We start from the raw sequence: 6,000 nt of genomic DNA, 5'->3' as shown, positions 1-6,000 counted from the left end.
ATTTGTCTCTTCAAACTTTACTTGCTTTATAACTGATGGTTTAAAACCTTCCCCTTTTGCACCTACTACTTGCATGGTATCTTGACCTTTTTTACACCCATTTGAAATTTTACAAACTCAAGTTCATTCAGCCCCCATTATGGAGTGGCCCCACCCCAAGAGGTGGGGATTCTACCCAAACAAACAGCATTGGGTGAGGGGCACGACTTAAAGAAGATTCCACTCCTCCACCCTGTGGGGCATGTCCCCGCAAGCCCAGGAAAGGACACTCCACCCCATCTGGTCATATAAGGAATGGCCTCAGAATGTTCTTCCTTTTCTGTACCCTCAGTGGTTTAAATTCTACTGCAATGTCCCTGCCTTAGTTTTTTTCATTGTTTGTCCTCCTCAATCCACCCTTTTGCAGACTCCTGTTCCTCCTGCTATTGGACCCCGACCCTAAACTCCAGCCCTACCCTGTCGTATAAAAGCCATGACCCTACCCCCTTGTTTCCTGCCTTGGCCCCTGGCACAATGAAGGATCCCGGCTTTTGCTAAACCAAGAACTGTCCTGTTGCCTTCCTTTCCCTGTTGGTCATTGGTGGCTGCCTGAGGTCTGAGACTCCAGGGCCTGGGGGACTTGTTGCGCCCCTTGCTACGGCAGAATGCAAAACCCTGTGTCTACTAAGAATTCAAATTCTTCCTCCTTGGGACATATTTTTAAAGTTATTAAGGGCTCTTGATGGTATTCTGTCCCCAGGAAGTAAAGCCTCTGACACCCCTAGTCTTCTGCTTCTTCTTTTTCCTCAGTCTCACAGACCCTTGGGTCCCTTTCTTTTTTGGGGGCAATTTTTCCTGATATGTTCACTCCCTTTACAGTAAAAGCAAACTGGTCCTAGGTTCCACCATTTCCCAAATTCTCCTTTTTGTGTCTGGTCCCAAGGAGCTGCATCCCCCCTCCGTCTATCTTCTTACATTCAGGGTCTCCCTTCCTTACATGGGTTGTTCTTTATCTTTTGGTTTCCTTCCTTAATGGCAGTTACCATTACCCTGGCCTTTGCCTTGGCCTTCTCTTCATCTCTCTTGACCTACACCTTCTGTGCCTATTTTAAAAAATCTTCTGATCTCCCTTCTTGCCGACCATCTGACTTTTCTAATTTTATCCATATATCTGGCCAAGCGTCAGTGAAAAAATTTATCTTTAGCAAGATCTGTCCGGCCACTGTATCAGGGTCAACCCCTGAATATTGCTTCATATTTTTTCTCAACCTTTCTAGTCACTCTGTTGGGGTTTCTTCCCTCTTTCACTGCTCATTAAAAGCTTTACAAGCATTCTGATTCCATGGAGCTGCTTCCTTGATACTTCTTATAATTAATGTTCTATATTCCTCCATGTCTTGCCTTCCTCTGGTGCTGCTGTGGTCCCAATTAAGGGGCACTGTGGGCATTTTTACCTCCCCAGGAGGTCCTTGTAAATGCTCCCTTAAACTGGTCTAACTGTTCCGCTAGTCCAATAGGGTCTTCTAGTAATCCTTTTAATTCTTTCATGAACATTCTCATGTCAGAGGAATTATATATATATATATATATATATATATATATATATATATAAAAATAAATACTGTAACAAATTGAATTCCTCCCTGTACCCCACCTACTGGTACTTCTCTCAGAGGATATAACCCTACTGCTTGGCTCCCATCCCCAGATCTACTTTCCTCTGGTTGTGTTACTCAGGCTCCACTCCCGGCTTGGTGGGTGGCAGCTCCACTTCACTCCCAGCTCGGCAGGCGGCATCCCTATCCCTGGTTCACCGAGTGGCAACTCCCCCCATGCTCCCAGCTCAGCAAGCCGTGGTTCTCCTCCCAGCTTGGCAGGTGGTGGCTCCGCTCCCAGCTCAGTGAGCAGCAGCTCTCCCCCAGCTCCTGTCTCAGCAAGCGGCGGCTTCGCTCCTGGCTCAGTAGGTGGTCATTCTGCCTCACTCCCAGCTCGACGGGTGGTGGCCTGCCCCCGGCTCAGCAGGCGGCAGCTACCCTCTCCTTGGGTTGGTAAGCTCTGGAAGTTACCATGCTGACTGTGCACCAGAAGGGCCCCCAACCCTGCTCTGAGTGCTCTGCATGCCGCCAATCCACGTGGAGGAGCTCACCGGCTCCCTTTGTGCCAGTGGGCTGGGAAGGCCACCGCGACTCCTTGCCCCGACACAAGCGTGGTCCCCACCAATGGGCAATTCCTGCCACAAAACTGGGGACCCCCAATCTGGTGTCTCCCAATGGTCTCAAGTCCCCTCAAATCCTTCAGTCTCAAACATCCCACCAGCCATAGGGTCCCCGCTTTCCTACCCCACGCATCCTGCCGTTTATTTCCGACCCCCAATATCCTGAAGCTTCAACAGACAGGACGGGTCCTGTGTATTGCTTGTCTGAAGCTGACATTTGTACACCAGGATTACGGAATAACACTGTGGCCAATATAGTTATGAGGATGGTACTCACCTTCCCCTTCTTCTTGTTATTCAGTCTCCTGGTGTCTTTGAGGTTTCAACCTGCTACTACCGGCAGTCCTAGGAGCATCCAGTTGAGCCACTGAACTTGTAGCGGGGTGTGCCTCTTGCCCAGAATGAACCCCATTTGTGAGAAACTATGCTCACTTTTAAAAATTTAAAAGGTTTACTACGACCTTATCAAAATACAACAGAAGACTGAATAAGGAAAAATACAGCGCCAAAAGCAAAGAATTCAACCACCATGTACTTGTCTACAAAATTCATGCTCCACCTTTTCTACCTCTTGCCCCTCCCAAAGTCTTGTTAATCAACTCCTTCTTTGCTGTCTAGTGGAGATCACTTTCTTACATCTTGATTGGAGGTCATGTGTTGCCATAGTAACAAGCCAACCCTCCCAAATACCCCAAGTACTAAGGCCATCCTGTGATAACAATGCAAGGGGGAGGGGAAACAAAACTATACATCTACAAGACTTGTCTTAATGTATACATAATATTTACTGCTTAATTGTGAGAGTCAACCATCGCATTATTTATCTATAACATCGAGAATCACAGGAAGGGATAAATCAACAAAGTAAATATTTCATAGAAAAAAAAAATTACTTAATGATTTAAAATAGTATTAAAAAGCTTACTAGTACACTCAGATGTTGAGAGAAATCAAAGACAATATTGGTTGCTCCTATTTTTGTTAATTGTCACTGATTTGGGATATTCACACCACAAACTGCATTATTATTTTATCTGGGAAGACAAATCACAGTAGAACAGGCTGCTGAAAAGATGCCAAGAGAACCATAGCCATCTCATCTGGTGGCTTCCATAAGTGCAAATGCAAAAAGCACATTATAACTTACAGTTAGAGGTTTCAGGGTGGGCAGTAGTCCTTGGGGGTGCCACCACCTTCCTTGAGAGGAGTGTCCTGAAAAGAACAGGCTCTCAGGTGCATGGGCATAACCCATGTGTAATGAGTGCGACGCATAGGCAAGAGACAAGAACCTTGTATGGCGATTCACAAAGAACAAGCCTTTATTGTGAGTGGGGGCACTCTGTGAAGGGTGCCAACAACAAGAGCTCCAGAGTGTCAGAGGGAAAGCAGGGATTTATAAAGGAATAGAGAAGGGCAGGGCAGAACACTGGAAGGAATAGGGTGAGGGCACAGGGGTGGAGCAAAGGGGAAGGACCAGTGGGGTACAGAGACTCAACACAGGGAAGCAAAGCATTCTGGAGGGAATCTTTTAGCTCACTACAACCACAGAGAGTATGGTTTAGGGGTTGGTTCTCCAAGCGAGTGAAGCAAGCCTTTCCTTGGCCGGTTTTCCAGCCTCCACAACTCCCCCTTCTTTATTTAACAAAAAGGCCGCCCCCAGGAACCTCACAAGCAACCTCTTTAAGCACCCAAACATACACAAAATAATAAAAACAATCAGAAGTACCCAAAGAACACTTATTATGAGGGGCACAGCACAACCTTTAAGCCCCCAGTGTTCCAAGAGGTCTTTGAACTATTTTGGGTCCTTCTCTGCTCTTAGTTTTTGGACTGAGTTCTGGACCTTCTGGATGCAGGTGTGGATGCTCTCACATCACAGCCCCTTGAACTGTTCACAGCCATGTCCATGTGCAAGTAGCAAGAAGTCGATGGCAGCTCGGTTTTGGAGTGTGGCATGCCTGGTAGTCTCTTCATCTGTCAGGAAGTCACTCAGCATGGTCGATATCAGGTTGGTCTACTTGCCGAGCCAATACTCCAAGTGAGAAAGCTCCCCAAGGGCTTTCGTGGTGACAACCCAAGGTAAGAAGATGGACACTGCAACCCTCTTCCTATAAGGCCAATCAATAATTTGGCTATCACAATTTTCATCCAATTGAGTGAGCCCTCTTTTTTGGCAGGCCAATTCATCTTTCTGACATGAGTTCTGGAGTAATGTTGAGTTCGGGGTGAGGATGGCAAGCTGGTCAAGGGTGCAAGGACCTCCTTGCAGGCTAGAGGGGATTCCAACCCATACTGTGTCCCCACAGATTAGGAACATACCTTGGAGGAGCACTCTGGGATGTTGAGAGGACACAGATGGTGTGCTGCTGGTATAATTGCACCAGTCAACTGAGTTACAGATTTTTTTAGTAGATGTCGTGTCTCTTAGGTAGATAGATTTTTGATATTCTGAGGCTGGCCATGCTTTGCCTTTTGGTCTATCTGATACAATAAGTGGCCTTGGAGGACCCCAGAAGTTCCAGCTGTTGGGGCTCCTCTGGTGCATGGGGCAAGATCCTCATCCAGTTGTCCCAGGTGTCTACTGGGATGGGCTCATTCCCTGTGAAGGAGTATTCATTGGGCTCTAAAGGAATCCCTACCAGGCATGAAGTCAGTGGGTTGCTGCACTGCCATGGACATGTTGCCTTGCTGAAGAGTCTTGGCCAGGGTGATCCAGACGTTTTCCTTGCATGCTACTAGCCATGCATCCACTGCCGATGGTCCTATGAGCATCCAGAAGATCAGGAGGTTCAGGAAGACTTCACTGAGGTAGATGTTTTCAGCCATCCTTGTGATGGGGTGATATTTAAGGTGCTTCTGTTAGGGGGTTTGAATAAGAGGTTATTCATTTTGGGGACAGGGTTGTTTTTTCTTTAAACCTTTCTTTTTCCTCCCTTCTCCCTTTTCATTCCCCATTTTTTTAATAAAGAAAAGAACTGCAGAAAGGGGTGGGTAAAAGGTTTAGGGAAGAGGCTAGAGGAAAGTAGGGGTTTAGGGAAGAGAGGAAGGGATTGGGGTGTGAAGGTAAGTGGTAGGGAAAGTAGGGTTTTTGGGGGGAAGAAAGGGAGAAAGGTGGAGGGGAAGCTTTGGTTAGTTATTCTTAGGGTAGCAGCCATGTATGTTTATTCAACTGGAGTCTGGTCTGGAGTCCTGTCTTGTCTGTGACCTGGCAACGGGACGGTCTGGTCTTTGCTGTGGTTGTGTTCAATGCTGTCTCTGTCTCCAGGCAGCGGTCCTTTGGCTTTCAAGTGATCCTGTGTGGGTCTCAGAACAATCTGTATTATTCTTTGGGAGCAGTGTTTGTGGGGCCGAGGTATAGTTTAACATTTTTTGCTGGGAGCCATTTGGGGCCAGATGGTGTGGACACACAGGCATACCTTATTCCCCAGATAATCAGTGGGAAAGGCCCTGATATTTGTTGAGTTTCAGGTTCCTTTGTTGGAACGCAAGCTTCTCTGAATTCTTCTGAGAGGGAGATGAATGCAGGGGTTGAATCAAAGCCTTTGGAGAAACTAAGATATATTGAGCCACATAGATATGAAGCAGAAGTGTAGGTTTAAGTTTTAAGTAAACATAAGTGTAAGTTATAGTTTTCAGTAAGCTTAAATTTTAGGTTTTAAGTAAGTAGAAATACATTCTAAGTGCCTTACGAAACTGTATTAACTAGCAAAGGCCCTAACACCTAGTTAAAAGTTCAGCAATTTAGCCCTAGACATAATAAAAACATAGCAGAACCTTGCCACTAGAACAGATCAAATTACTCATGT

Source organism: Anomalospiza imberbis, chromosome 2 (assembly GCF_031753505.1).
Source record: "Anomalospiza imberbis isolate Cuckoo-Finch-1a 21T00152 chromosome 2, ASM3175350v1, whole genome shotgun sequence".
Lineage (NCBI taxonomy): Eukaryota > Metazoa > Chordata > Aves > Passeriformes > Viduidae > Anomalospiza > Anomalospiza imberbis.
This window is presented reverse-complemented; position numbering follows the sequence as displayed.